This window comes from Lissotriton vulgaris, chromosome 9 (assembly GCF_964263255.1).
Source record: "Lissotriton vulgaris chromosome 9, aLisVul1.2, whole genome shotgun sequence".
Lineage (NCBI taxonomy): Eukaryota > Metazoa > Chordata > Amphibia > Caudata > Salamandridae > Lissotriton > Lissotriton vulgaris.
Window position 1 is genome coordinate 366,398,305 of NC_141697.1, and position 16,412 is coordinate 366,414,716.

The following is a 16,412-nucleotide window of genomic DNA, read 5'->3' on the forward strand; positions in this document are numbered from 1 at the left end:
GAGTCGTCTGGGGGAACAGTGTTCCTGACGGGAGTGTAAGGGCACTGCATTTCTGAGAGTTGGAAATGGTAGAAGGCGGAGTGGTAAGGAACCTGGGTAAGATACATGAAACTTGTAATAATGTATGTTAGACCTGGCATCTTTGGCGTGTTTTCACCTGACTTTTTGCCTCTGCTTCCTGTATTTTTGACGCTGTGCTGGATTTCGTTTTTGCTGGTTTTAGATGCTTTGGGCACTTTGCCACTGCTGATCAGTGTCAAAGTGCAAGTGCACCCTGGGTAAATTGTTATTATGATTGGTTATCCCTGATTAGCATATTCGTTTTACCAGTAGGTCCCTAGTAAAGTGCACTGAGTGTGCCAGGGCTGGTGATTCAAATGCTACTAGTGGGCCTGCAGCAGTTATTGTGCCACCCACATGAGTAACCCTAAAAGGGTGTCTCAGGCCTGCCACCGCAGTGCCTGTGTCTAGTTGCTAACTGCCATACTGACCTGACCAGTGTCCCCACTGGCCAGGCATAACCCTTCCCTTTCTGTACACATTGGACACCCCTATGGAAGGCCCAAGGTACCCCCCTGTGCAGGGTGCAGTGTATGTGAAAGGTAGAGCATGTACTAATGTTGGTGACATGCTCTGATAGTGAAATACTGTCAATTTTGTTTTTCACTATTGAAAGGCTATCATGTCCATAGGGTAGAATGGGGAATGCTGTGTATAATGTTTACCTGCATATCTTCCCATAGAAGCAAGATAGGAAATTAAAGTGTGGTATCCTGAACTTAAAATTTAATAACTCATCTTTTAGGAAGGATGTTTTTTAAATCCTGTGTTTGAAAACAACACTTTTAGAAAGTGGCTGTTTTCTTATCTAACCTTTCTGTGTGTCTTTGCCTGTTTGTGAATTGACTGCTGTCTGGTTTGTGGGTGACAGGGGCTGGGGTGGCTCCAGGAGGCTGGGTGAGTCAGCACTAAGCTGAATAGCTACATCTGCATCTTCAGTGGTGGGAGGGGAAAGCACTTGGGCCTGAATAGGGCTGTACCTGCCTTCCACAATGCTGGCTCCACCTCCTGCTGGGCAGCTGACGACCCTGCACCTCACTCTCAAAGGAAAGAAAGAGTCATGTAAAGAGAGTGCTCCAGGACTGACCAGAACTGGTTTGGACTAGGCAAAGGTCTCTCTGCCTTCAGAGAACAAAAGAAAATATTGGTCTAAAAAGGGATACCCAGACCCCAGAACTTTAGATCATCATGCAATCAAGAAGGAACCTCTGCCAAGGAGAAAAGCTGGAAGACTGAAGAGGAAGGACTGCCCTGCTGTGTGATTGTAAGCTGACCTGCAGTTGCTTTTCTGCCAAGCAGAGGGGAAGGACTTTGCTGTGTCCCCTGCTTGAAGAGATCTCCAAGGGCCTGAGGAGAGCTGACCCCCTGTTAAGAAGTCCCAGAAACAAAAGGACTTCACCCCCAGATTCCCCCGTGAATTCTGCTGTGTGAGTTCTGAACTGCCTAGAGTGCTTGATCCATTTGTGGGGTCTCTGGAGGTTGTTTCCTTCTGTTTGGGGAGCTGGACATGAAGAAAAGAAGAAAATCTACAATTTGCACGCATCACTCACTTAAGGAGTGCATCGTCGACAGTGCGAGAAGATTTCCGTTGCTGCGAAGATCGTCGCAGCGCCTGTTGTTGCTGCAAGTACCGAAGCCTCGTTCGCTTGCGGAGCGTATTGCCCCGGGGCGGGAATATTCCTGTTGCTGCGAATATCATCGCGGAGCCTGTAGTCTTTGTGAGAACCATTACACCGCTTGCTTGCGAACCGCATCCCGTCGCTGCAAACATCGTCGTAGAGTCCAGCGCCAACGCATCGAAGGGCTTTGACAGAAGAGGATCAACCCTGCGCTGTGCATCACCGCCACCCCTAAGAATGTCGCATCATGCCCGTGCGAGATGCTTCCTACAGGAGAAACTGCAAACCCTAAAACTATACAAGGTATTGCATCGCTCCCAATACAGACCGGATTCGATGCAATCCGCCCGCTGCGTGCAGTGGGGTTGTCGCATTGCCTCCCTAGGGTCTCAGGAGTGACGCATCGCTTCTTTTCTGATCTGCAGCTGCTGCTTGGAACTTTTTGTCGCATCTACAGGTACTTTGGGCTAAAACTGACGCAGCTGTGGATTATTTTGACACAAACCCTAGAACTCTTTTAAAATCATATTCTTGAACTGTGTATGTTGGATTTTTGTCGTTTTGGTCTTGTGTAGTTTAGATAAAGATACTTTATTTTTCTAAACTGGTGTGGGGTTCATTTGTGGTGTTTTCACTGTGTTACTGTGAGTGTTGGTTCAAATTCTTTACGCATTGCCTTTGATAAGACTGTCTGCTCGTGCCAAGCTACCAAAGGGGTGAGCAGGGGTTATCCAAAGAGTGTATCCCCCTTACCCTGACTAGAAGCAAGGATCCCTATTTGGAGATTGGTACCTACCTCTGCCAACTAGAGACTCCCAGATCTAACAATGTCTATCGCGGGTAAGGGTGGGTGGGTACTTTGAGGGAGGGGAGTTAAGGGTATGTTTTAACTTGGTGCCAGTTTGGCCCTATGCTGGCCCTGTGTCCTTAAAATACTCCTGTTGTACTGTAAGCACCTTGCTGATAAATGGCAATAAACAGTTTTGGGGAAAAAAATAGTAAATAAATTATTAAACCCATTACAATGCAACAATGTGTGTTCTCTTCCCCTTCTTCCTTTCTGCAGCAATGTTTCTTTTTACCAGCGCTATTGCGGTTTTCCTCTACCACAAATTAGAAAACCACATAAAAAAGAAAAATAGCAGAACAACTTTTAACTATGAATCTCATGAACTTAGCCTACAAAACTGTGAAACATAGGTAAGTCTATAGTAGCTTGATTTGGGTGGGAGAATGTTTAATAACTCTCAGGACGTTGTAGAATTTCCTTTTCTCATATCGCAGAGTTCAAATAATGTCAACTGGGAATATTTATTAGTTAGCTCACACAACCTTTTATTTTATTTTATTGGAAAAAACGACTTAAATGGTGACCTGCTAACCCTTCATTAGTTTACGGACGCCCGGTTTCACTTTCAGCGCTTTTCCACAAGATGTCACCCGAATTTAGGGATGAGATGGGATTTCTTGGGGTCAGCCACCCTATGAAACAACCTGCAGCTATGCACCTTGGCGAGTGCAATTTCCTACTGATATTTGCACGGCTGCGCCACAAAAAGCATAAGTGTTTCAAATTTAGGTGGGAAAATGAGGTCGTTGTTTATACGACGGACAAACACAAGAATGTTTGCTACATAAATATATACATTTCTGTTGGACGCGATAGTTCTGGCCAGAAGAAACGCATAGCAATTTCGCTTTCAGTCAGCAATTATCTAAGGCCTCGGCTCATTTATATGGTAATAGTGTGTCTCACGTCAGCTGGAAAAGCACAGCTAGGAAGCTAAGCAGAGGTGTCGTCGCTGACAGCTCGTGGAATGTTTTGGCTGGCTGAAAACCCCATGTGCGTGGGAGCAGGAGTAAGGGAGCTGTACTTACAGACCCAATTAGACTTGTAGCCAGCCAGTCCCAGCAGCACTGCAAGAAGCAGAATAATGTATGAAATAAGGCGTGCCTGCGGATTCGAATTAACCATTTGTAGATACTGAGAATTAAGCATGATGGGAGAATTAATAGAAAGAAATCTGCTGTGAAGAGTTTCCTTTTGCTCAAGTTTGTTATAATGAAGTTAGCCAAACTTAAGTGAAAGTTTTTTCTATCGTTCTCATTTTCTGGTTCTCTGGCTGTGCTCATTTATTGAACAAGGTTAAATTTGGGACAAATATTTGGAGATTATGTTTCCAATCAAATGCTCATTGCCCATATTTCCAGGTTCAAAATTACAAAATCCGAACAGAACGGTAGTAAATGGGTAGCATGACTTAGGCAACATGGGTTGGAAATAAACTGCAGGTCTACAGAAGTTACCGATTTTAATCCATGCCATAGCTTGTAATTGTAATTTGCATGCTGACACCTTGTATGTGCTGAAGGAGGATCAGAGGATCACACTATACACCTGCACTATAGTATGTTGATTGGCTAGAAAATTCACACACTTGTGAAATTACTCTGGACCTTTCTCGTTAGTCAACTGTGAACCTCTATAAAAGCAGTTTCCATTTTCTACTTACATCACTGGTGCCCCCAATAATGCTCTGACAGATCCGTCTCAATCAGAAGAACATTGGCACCATACGCAGATGACATTCTTATATAGTGTGCCTACCGGGTGCAAGTCGCCCTCCCACCACATATAAGACATGAAGCAGGTTGTTGTAGTTCACCGCGTAGTCTTTTTATTAAATCTTAAAGCAGTGTCATGTCTTTAATGCTTTATTTATCTTGATTAAGGTAGATCTTTAAATATTTCGCTTATAAACACCACAGGATTAAATATAAATCTCAAAGTTATAAATTGTCATTATATTTGCAACCCGCTGTCCACTGGGCCTTTTTCTTGACCTTCGGGCTGTGCCAGCAGGCCACAACCAAGATAGCCTGCTCTCCTTAAGTTGACCGCTCTCCGGTCAACAGAGCCGCAGGTAAATCAATCTGCCACCACTTGTGACAACCATACCGGGGTATACCCCCTCCAATGTTTATAAATCTACACACCGGCCTCTTGGGGTAGGGCAGGAAAAGCCAGGACCACCAGCAGGTCAGTCCCGCTCTTGCCAGCCCAGAGCCCCTCAATGAATGCTTGCCCTTTCCATGGGCAGCCAATCCATACCAAAAAGGAAGTCTACACCCTTTTCTTGGCTGGGACCCCGCCATTCTCTTCCTTGTGCAGGGATGGGTGGGTGGATAATTCCTCGCTGGTCTGCTGCCGCCGGAGCTGTGGGAAGAGGACAAAGAGGGTTAGTTCCGCCTCCCCCGAGGCTTTTGTACCCTCGGGGGAGGGAAGGTCGACCCTGCCTCCCTGCTGACGTGGCTCTCCCCTATCATATTTCTTCGAGGCCATCTCTGCCACTAAGGGCGCCACGCCCCTAGGAGCGGGTGGCGCTGTTCATAGTGTGCCTACCGGGTGCAAGTCGCCCTCCCACCACATAAAAGACATGAAGCAGGTTGTTGTCGTTCACCGCGTAGTGTTTTTATTAAATCTTAAAGCAGTGTCATGTCTTTAATGCTTTATTCATCTTGATTAAGGTAGATCTTTAAATATTTCGCTTATAAACACCACAGGATTAAATATAAATCTCAAAGTTATAAATTGTCATTATATTTGCAACCTGCTGTCCACGGGGCCTTTTTCTTGACCTTCGGGCTGTGCCAGCAGGCCACAACCAAGATAGCCTGCTCTCCTTAAGTTGACCGGTCAACAGAGCCGCAGGTAAATCAATCTGCCACCACTTGTGACAACCATACCGGGGTATACCCCCTCCAATGTTTATAAATCTACACACCGGCCTCTTGGGGACCGCAGGAAAAGCCAGGACCACCAGCAGGTTAGTCCCCGCTCTTGCCAGCCCAGAGCCCCTCAATGAATGCTTGCCCTTTCCATGGGCAGCCAATCCATACCAAAAAGGAAGTCTACACCCTTTTCTTGGCTGGGACCCCGCCACAGGGTGAGTAGCTTACTGGCGGGTTCGCCCTCCCCCCGACCTACCAGCCTTCTCAGTTGGCACCACACACCTGTCATGTATGCCTGGGAACCCTGGGGCCTGCGGATCCACCCCCGCTCTTACCAAAATGTGACAATTCTCAGCTGATGGCATACTGGGCCACCCATCAGCACTTCCCATAGGCTGCTGTTGATGCTTTTGATCCTTTCACAGTCATACTTGCGCACTGAATCTGTCTCTTTAAGCAGTAGTAGCTCAATTAGTAACTCTTATCTTTCCAAGTGAGCATCATACACTCCTGATATATAATAAAAGAACTACCTATTTGTTCTACGTTCCCCTGCCTGGAAACACTTGCACTGTTCCAGCAGAATTATATTCAATTGCTACTATATTTAGGTGGAGATATGTTGGCTTTTTTTTTTTTTTTTTATAATTGAGTGGCGTATCTTTGCCGTAACAATTTCCTCAGCTAGTAATAGGTCAAACCTACTGGCTTTACCAACGCTGTTTGCTCCTTAACGCAACTAGAGATGGATCTAGGGGGGGCTTTTACCCCACCGCAGTACTCATACAAGGAACCATAATTACCTTGTGAGTCAAGTCAAACTTTCTAGCGACCCTAACTACAACATTAGGACTGTTTGAAAACATGAAGGTGATGAGAGTGGTATGCCGTCCCGAAATGAAATTTCCCAGGAGTATATTTATGGTGATGACATAGCTGTGCAATTCCACAGTTATACTCGAGATTTAGAATGAGCACCACACGTCCATGCTATATACTAGGAGCCAACCTGTATTGTCTGGCAATGTAGCTCTTCCTTGCGCAAGGATTGCATTAAGGAGGGATGGCCCTGACCTAACACATACCTCTGTTTTTAAATTAAACGCCATTGGTTCTCCATTGATTGTCCAATTTCCTTTGTTTGGTTTTCTAATGAGTGTGCCAGTGAGTGTGAAGCAAGGGGAGTCAACAAGAAAGCCATTCACCGCATGTGGCATGGACCTTTCAGCACGGCGCATTTGAATACTTTTGGAGCTTTTCACTGTCAGTCCATATGATCCTAATCACTTATGTCCTACGTTCGGGGTACCAGGCTTCCTGCCCTATTAGAGGTTGAGGCCTGCCCTCTGGATGCCTTAATGGCGTTATAAGGAACATGTATGCCTGGCAACGAGGTTTATTTTTCAGGGGATAGATGGCAAGGTAAGACTGGACAACAGGTTGCCGTGCCGGCTTGAGATATGTTTAAATTATGTTACTTCAGGGAGTGGCATCATGAGAGCTGCAGCCTACTTGTAGCATATATAAAGCAGGTCCCGAGTTCATGTTGAACCACCTAATAGGGACTAATAAGTAGAACCAAGACCATCACGTGTATGCCAATTTCCTGTTTCAAGGGATATGATTTCCAAAGAAATCGGGGAGTGGAGTCGAACATCTCAAGCAATAACTCGTTCCGGTTTCCCGGTCTAACAGAATAATATAATGCATTGCAATACCGAACTAGAAACTGGGAAACGATTGAGTCCCTTCACCTGTTAATTGATTGTTCACCCATTTGTAATGAATCGGATAGTCATGGGCCTATGGGTACTTACTGTGCCTACGTACATTGTCATCTTTTGACAAAACATTAAATAAAGACAGGAAAACGTTATAATCATGGTAGTTATAAGCATTTGCAATATTGAGAAAAAGTCTAGCGCTAAACATTTGTGAGTGCCCCCAGGATGAGCCTCTTGTGCAAAGCATCAGTTTGAGTTTGAGTTTGAGTTTGAGTTTGAAAGTTCTTGTAGAGCGCACGTTTACCAGCGGCTTCTTGGCGCTATAGCTAACGGGGACTGAGGTTAGAGGTAGGGAGGTCAGAAGAACATTTAATCAAAGGATTTTGTAAATAGATGGGTTTTAAGGCATTTGCGGAATTGTGAGTAGAGGGGGATGGAGCGGAGTTCAAGGGGAAGGGAATCCAGAGGGTAGGGGCAAGGAAAGCAAATTTAGATCCACCCCACTTCTTTCTCCGGAAGCGTGGGATGGTAAGAAGGGACTGAGAGGAGGAACGTAGAGCCCTAGTAGGGACATAAGAGACAATCTCAGAGGAGATGAAGGCTGGTGCCGAACTAGTTCGGGCCAGGAAGGTAATGGATGCGAGCTTGAATTGAATTCTAGCTCGCACGGGGAGCCAGTGAAGTGATTTCAGGAGAGGGGTAGAGTGGTGGAATTTAGGGAGATTGAAGGCCAGGCGGGCCGCCTGGTTCTGTATTTGTTGAAGGCGACGCAGGCTGTATGCAGGAATACCCGCATACAGGGCATTCCCGTAGTCCAGGCGGGACACCACCATGGCCAGGATGATGAGTTTGAGGGCAGAGAAAGTGAAGAAGCGGGACACCCTGCGTATAGTACGCAGTGAAAGAAAGGAAGAAGATACCACAGAGCTAACCTGGGAGTGAAGGGTGAGTTGAGAGTTAAGTTTTATGCCTAAAGTTTTAACTGAGGAAGAGGGAACAGGAGAAGGACCAAGAGAGAGGGGCCAAAAAAGGGGGGACCAGGGGCTGGATGAACCACCCGTCAACACCAGTTCGGTTTTATCAGGGTTGAGTTTAAGGTGGTTGTGGTTCATCCAGTCCCTGATGTGAAGCATGACAGTTTGGAAGTTAAGTACAGCAGAAAGAGAGGACAGATTAAAGACCAGCTGGAGGTCATCCGCATAATTAAATATGGTGACCTCCATCTGTTGAAGAGAGAAAATCAGAGGGGCAATATACAGATTAAACAAGAGGGGAGAGAGAGAGGAACCTTGGGGGACCCCGCACTGAACTTTTTGGATGTCCGCTGTATAGTCACCCAGGCGGACAGCCTGGGTGCGGTCGCTCAGGAAGGAGGACAACCAGACCAGGGCACTCCCCCCGATCCCCGCCGCCGCGATACGGGAAAGTAAGATGTTATGGTCCACCGTATCGAAGGCGGCTGAGAGATCTAGGAGCACAAGAGCCTGGTACTGATTGGTGTCCATACCCTCCCTGAGGGTGTCAAGGACCGACATTACAATGGACTCTGTAGAGTGTGCGGGGCGGAAGCCGGCTTGACGGCGGGCAAGGGCTCCGTGCTTCTCCACAAAGGAGCTCAGAGCGCAGGTGACATGGCGCTCGAGCACCTTAGCCAGAAATGGCAGAAGGGAAATGGGGCGGAAATTGGCCGGGACAGAAGGATCTGCCCCCGGTTTCTTCAGAATGGGCACAATGACCGCGGATTTCATGGAGTTGGGGACTATGCCTTGAGAGAGGGAACTGTTGGGAAGGTGAAGGGGAGGGTCTGGGCAAGAGACAAAGACGTGACGGAGGACGTGGGCAGGACAGGGATCAAGCGGAGAGCCAGATTTGATCAACGGCACCACAGAGGTCAGACTTTCCCGAGTGATAGGGGGAAAGGAGGTCAGTGCGCCTTTGGGGGAAGGACATTGAGGATCAACAAAATATGGGGAAGGAGGGGGGATGTTGGCCTTAATGGTGGTAATTTTGTGGATAAAATAATTATTAAGAGAAAAAGAAAGAGCTTCGGATGGAGCTGGTTTAAGAGTAGTTCTGTCCGAGAACGCCAGGTTGTGGACGATGGTAAATATCTCTTTGGACTGGTTCTCTGCTGCTAAGATTTTGGAGGAGAAATAAGATGTTTTGGCCTCCAAGATGGCTTTTTTGTACTGGCTCAGGATGTTAGTATATTCCAGTTTCAAAATGGGGCAATAGTTTCTCCTCCAAGCCCGCTCCGCGCGACGGACTGTTAATTTGGTGGTTTTAAGCTCATTATTAAACCACCGATTGGCGTCTTTGTCGCGTTTAGAGGTAATGCGTTTGAGCGGGGCAACGGAGTCGCAGCTGTGAGAGAGCCATTGATTTATGGCTTCAACCTGGGAAGCGGTGATGAGGCCCTGAAGAGAGGGAAGAGAGTTAGTCAGGAGGGAGGAGAGATTTTCAAGATTGACACGGCTCCATGATCGGACCCAGGTGTTTTTGGGTCGAAGGGGCTTAGCTGGGGGGAGAATGGGAAGGAGAAAGGAAATCAAGTGATGGTCAGACCAGGGGCAAGGGGAAATAGAAAGTGATTCCACAGGGCAGTTCAGGGACCAGATCTGGTCAAGCCGATGACCTTTAGTGTGAGTGGGGGAGTGAACATGGGATGTAAAGTTGAGGGAGTGGAGGGTTTCGGAGAATTCCTTTGATGACGGACATTCGGCGGGATCAGAAGGCCAGAAATTAAAGTCGCCAAGGAGCAAGATGGAAGAATTGTTGACTGTAATGGTGGCCAGGACATCCAAAAAGTCGGGGAGGAACTGTAGGGGGGACTGGGGGGGGGGCGGTAAGTGAGGAAGCAAGTTAAGGGGGGAGAAGTGGAGACTGTGCGGATCACCAGAAATTCAGTAGTGGCAATGATAGGTAGGGATAGAATTTGAAAGGGGAGATCGGTACGTGCGACGACGGCCACGCCGCCCCCGGCTCTGCCTGACAACCGGTCCGCCCTAAAGGCGTAGTAGGAGGCCGGTAAGGTGGAAAGAAGTGCAGGGAGGGAGTCGTCGCAGAACCAGGTCTCAGTCAAGAAGAGGAGATCAGGAGCGTGAAGGTCCAACAGGACCGAAAGTTCGTGCGCATGGGCAACGGCAGATCGGGTGTTGAGGTAGAGAGCTGTGAGGTTTTTAGGGATTGGCGAGGGGACAGTCCCACAGATCGTGGGAGAAGGAGTGACTGTGGGAGGAGAGTGAGAAAGGGGGGTGGGGGGAGCTATGCCAAGAGTGGTGATAAGTGAGCTTGTTGTGGCCGAGATGGGCCAGGGTCCCTGGTAGCTTCGAAGAAGGTCCGGGGTGTAGGTGATGAGTGGGGCAGAGTGTGGCGCCCCTAGTCCCGGCCAGTCGCGGACGGGCGCAGACGGGCTTGCCTTAGGCGCGCCTTCGGCGGCGCAAATCGACGCGCCCGCTGCGCTCGTCCGCTGCGCTTCCTACCAAGACACATGATTTATAGCAACAGGGCAGGATGTTGGAGGGGGTGTGGCCAACCGAGGGGGCGTGTCTGATTAACGCGCCGCGCCCTCGAGAATGGCTGCCCAGGAAGAGAGTCGTTGCAGCGTGTAGCGCTGTTCAAGGATGCCAGAAAGTGCAGGTAGGTGGGGGGGTAATCAGGACAAAGTATCACAAGCAAATTTTAAAAAGTTAAAAGAATCAGCGTTTTTCCTCGCTCCCGGCTTTTCGCCTCAGGAGTCCTGTCGTTAGTCAGGGCATAATGTACACCATAATCCGGTTTGTTGGGGACACTGCCATATGAACCCTTTGAAATATGCCATTTGAATACGTCGCAACATGTAAAGTAACCTGAAATACCTGCTATGCTGCCGTAATGGGTGTCTAACTGCCAGTTAAAGCAACTTGTGTCTAGCAAGAATATTACATTTATGTTCCGGTCATGCGACCTCTTTTAAATCGCTATTTATTGGTACTATGCCCCCAATGTTTTCTTAAATACTGCTCTGTTATGATAAATGTTTTGCATCATATGTTAGGTATTAAGTAACGGCTGCCCTTAGCCCTCTAAAATCTGTGCTATATTTTGCATTTTTACCGCAATGATGTATGCCCACGTTAATTAAAGCAAGGTAATTTGTGTTACGTGTAAGTGTGCAAGGGTGTCCTGGGGCGCTCACTAATGTTTGCAGGCCTAATTCACCCGCTTACATGTAACTCGCCAGTCAAATGCGCTCCCATGACGTCTCACTTCCCACGACAACCATTTAAACGAATTACCACACTGAGCCTCGTGAAGGAGAAAATCCATGCTCAGCATTGTGCCAAACTCTAAATAATGCCCTTTATGGGTTACTAACTAAATTGGAATGAATACTAACTTGTACATTGAATTAATCAATACTTCAGCAATATATTATATCTTGTGAAATACTTCCATGCCTATTACATTATGACTTCTTCCAGGAGTAATACACTTGTTTACTAACATGTCCTATTTAGGAACTGAGATGTGCACTTTTACTTTTGTGTGTAGTACAACTGATGTAAATCGAAAAAGTCGAACCTAACCAACCAAAGGGAGAAGAACCTTCTTTTGAATGTGAACACTTTTATGACAGCAAATTTAAAGTCATATATATTTTTGAAATGAATGTGATGTTAAATTGAAATAGGTCATTGCAACACCGAACCATGATCCGCGGTGTGGGCATCATAGCTCTGATTCACTAAACCGACTCTAAAGCTTGGTCTTGCAGTGAGTCATGCTGGGACATGCTGTGCAAATAGAGGACTTCATTCGTAACAGCTCTGTGTGCCTCATTTTTAAGGTTTTCAAGACAGGACAGCGATCCAATCAAGCACTTTTTCTCCGACAACATTACCATTGAAAATTCTTTGCATCTTTTCATGTTTGCTCGTGATAAAATGGCTTGGGGTATCTATTTCACTTTGTTGTTCCTGACTAAATGGCTTTGCGCCTTTCCTTGTGTTTGTTCAAACTTGCAGATAGTTAACGAGCGAAAAACGCCATTATTCAGGGACCATTTAGAGGTACGGCATTGAAATTCACATTTTTCTCCCAAAAACTTGTCATGTGTGTTAATTAGCCAACCCAATAAAGCGGGAGACGGGGTAGAAGACACTCCGAGACCGGGCGAAGAAACGCGGAAGTCACCAACCCAGAAAAGTAGGTAGCTGGAGATGCCAGCTACATCAGACGTACAGCCCGGGTGGATCTCGGCGGAGAATCGCGCCACAAACTCTGCTGTGACAAGAGTCCAGGCAGACTCAGCGCACTTGGGTGACATTTCTACTTACTGTTACTGAGCCCATGCACGCCGGACACTTCCGTCTTCCGGCTCCTTTAGGTGGGCACCGATTCGGCTTTGGCAAAAGACCTCCCAAGTAAAAGCAAGGCGCTCAGTAAAGAGTCGAACCCTCACCAAAATGGAAGCTCTTCATTTAGTGTGTTTCAGTGTTTACAGTGGTATTCATTTACCATTAAAACGTAGTATTCATTTAGTATGCATGAAGACTAGTATGCCCACGAGCCGAAATATGCTAATGAGGGAATACTAGTTCTACTCAACTACCCTTCAAATACATAAGGAACACTTCAATTGATTGCTAAAAGAAGACTAGTAGTATTCAAGAAGAATAGTATTTGAAGCTTAATAGTATTCTGTTAGGGTTTATTTGCAGCTCTTGTGCTATTTCAAGAGCAAAAAGAAGGCTAATCTCATTGATTGGGACCATTATTTGAAGACTAGTTGTATTCTTTGCGAGCAATATATGAATACTAACGGACCACTACTTGAAGACTAGTGGTATTCTTTGTGAGCAATATATGAATACTAACGGACCACTACTTGAAGACTAGTGGTATTCTTTGTGAGCAATATATGAATACTAACGGACCACTACTTGAAGACTAGTGGTATTCTTTGTGAGCAATATCTCAATACCAACGGACCATTATTTAAAGACCAGTGGTATTCTTTGTGAGCAATATATGAATCCTAACGGACCACTACTTGAAGACTAGTGGTATTCTTTGTGAGCAATATCTGAATACTAACGATTAATTTATAGTAATGTTGATTGGATTGCTTGCACAGGGCTTCTCATAATGATGCCCTATGGGCCATTCAGACTAAAATGTATTTGTTACATGTTTTCAAAGTGAACGATTATAATATATGAATATGAATCATTATAATATAATGAGTATAATCTGCCTGTTACAAACTCGTTAGTCATACATTCAGCAAACATTTGATGTGTACCTGGAACATGTGTTTTCAGACTACCCAGAGGGAACAATTGTGCAAAACTGAATTCGTTGCCAGATAACAGCTTACCTGTTCTAATTTCTCCTGTGTTGTTTTTGCACCAGTCTATAATAAGTTTATAATTTAGAAAAACATTTGCTAAACACATTGTACAAGGCTTTTATGGCATTAACTTGTAAAAAGTTAATAACGAGTTGCAGGTGGACTGTGAGATGACATTTTATTGATAGAAGAAACTTGCAGATTGTTTGAACTTACAGATTGTTTGAACTTACAATTGTAAACCACATTAGTAAAAATGTCATCAGATGTTTGAATGAGTTCTAGTATATAAAATGATCAGAACAGATTTTAAAAAACGTGACACATATAAACAGTCCATCAAAAGTGTAATTGACACATATAAATAGTCCATCTCTTGGCATCTGCACTTTTAGATATATTGCAATATCAATCAAACTTTAGAAGCACATCAGTAGTAGTAAAAGTGTCTGCATCACACATTTGAATGGAGTAATTGTCTATCAAATTATCAGAATCGATTTTGAAAAACTTGACAAATGTTACCAGTGCATGTCATTTTCAAACAAACAAAGGTCCTAAGCCTAGAGCAGTATACAAAACGAATGTAATATAAACCACAATCGGAAACTATATCTTCTTTTTTCCTAAACCCAGCCGGGTAAGGAATTTATTTGTAAAATGTATCAAATTTAAGTTTGAAATACAGTTTCACAACAAACATTTCTGTGTGAAGTAGAGCACAAGCCTTTGCTGTACTAGAGGTTGAAGAAAAGAATGTAGAAAAAGGAAAAGCAGTTTGCTTCAGGCAAAGAAGTTGAGCAAAACTGGATACTGTTTTACAATAGAATTGACAGTAATATCCAGTGTAGTTCATACATAAAAAATTCACAAGTTTCGCTGTATGTCTACTACAGAAAGTCGACGGTGTTTCGATCCCGTGCTCTAAATTTATAATGGGATCATCATCAGGACTTAGAGTATGAATTGTCTGGTATTACAAATTAATTTAGCTAGTAGAGGGGTTCTCCTGGTATATGCGTACTGTCTTGGATCGGCGATATGGAAAGACCAGAGTGATCACTGGAATTCCGAGTCATTCGAATGGCGAGTTTATGCAGGGCTCGGTTAGATGTACCGTCCTGTTGCCGATCCACTGGTGCCCGTGGCTTAGGTTGCTTCACGAGAAGCAACCTAAGCCACGGGCACCAGTGGATCGGCACTTCTCCTACGGACTTACCCAGCGCGGATCGAGTATTCTACCGACCGACGCATGAACTGCTTCGACCAATACTGCGGATCGAATAAATTATCGACCGTGTACTTAAAGCAACAGGACGGTACATCTAACCGAGCCCTGCATAAACTCGCCATTCGAATGACTCAGAATTCCAGTGATCACTCTGGTCTTTCCATATCCCCGATCCAAGACAGTACTCATATACCAGGAGAACCCCTCTACTAGCTAAATTAATTTGTAATACCAGACAATTCCAATGCCAAGGTGGCTAGCTCCCCCCCTCTCGACTACAGATATGTAAATATGTAATGGAAATGGTTCTCCTCTGATTAAGCAAAATAAAGAAAAACTCCCAAGAAAAGATAGACCATTGGGAAGTGACGGTACAAAAGGGAAGGCTTCAGAGGTAGAACTCATATTTTCCAAAATACATAATTTTTTCGCAATATGAGGATTAAAAAAAAAAAAAAAAAAAAAAAAAAAAAAAAAAAAAAAAATACCAGACAATTCATACTCTAAGTCCTGATTAGGATCCCATTATAAATTTAGAGCAGGGGATCGAAATGCCGTCGACTTTCTGTAGTAGACATACAGCGAAACTTGTGAATTTTTTATGTATGAACTACACTGGATATTACTGTCAATTCTATTGTAAAACAGTATCCAGTTTTGCTCGACTTCTTTGCCTGAAGCAAACTGCTTTTCCTTTTTCTACATTCTTTTTTCTACATTCTTTTCTCAAACCTCTAGTACAGCACAGGCTTGTGCTCTACTTCACACAGAAATGTTTGTTGTGAAACTGTATTTCAAACTTAAATTTGCTACATTTAACAAATAAATTCCTTACCCGGCTGGGTTTAGGAAAAAAGAAGATATAGTTTCCGATTGTGGTCTATATTACATTGTTTTTGTATACTGCTCTAGGCTTAGGACCTTTGTTTTTTTGAAAATACCTGATACCCATGGTCCAATGCCACCTAGTGGGTCCCCCTTGTTTTTTGTCAAAACCAGTGCATGTCATGCATCTGAACCTGTAATTGACATATATAAACAGTCCATCTCTTGGCATATGCACTTATAGATATATTGCAATATAAATCAAAGTTTAGAAGCACATCGGTAGTAGTAAAAGTGTCTGCATCACACATTTGAATGGAGTAATTGTCTATCCAATTATCAGAATCGATTTCGAAAAACTTGACAAATGTTACCAGTGCATGTCATGCACCTGAACCTGTAATTGACATATATAAACAGTCCATCTCTTGGCATATGCACATATAGATATATTGCAATATAAATCAAAGTTTAGAAGCACATCAGTACTAGTAAAAGTGTCTGCATCACACATTTGAATGGAGTAATTGTCTATCAAATTATCAGAATCGATTTTGAAAAACTTGCCAAATGTTACCAGTGCATGTCATTTTCACAAAAACAAAGGTCCTAAGCCTAGAGCAGTATACAAAAACAATGTAATATAAACCACAATCGGAAACTATATCTTCATTTTTCCTAAACCCAGCCGGGTAAGGAATTTATTTGTTAAATGTATCAAATTTAAGTTTGAAATACAGTTTCACAACAAACATTTCTGTGTGAAGTAGAGCACAAACCTTTGCTGTACTAGAGGTTGAAGAAAAGAATGTAGAAAAAGGAAAAGCAGTTTGCTTCAGGCAAAGAAGTTGAGCAAAACTGGATACTGTTTTACAATAGAATTGACA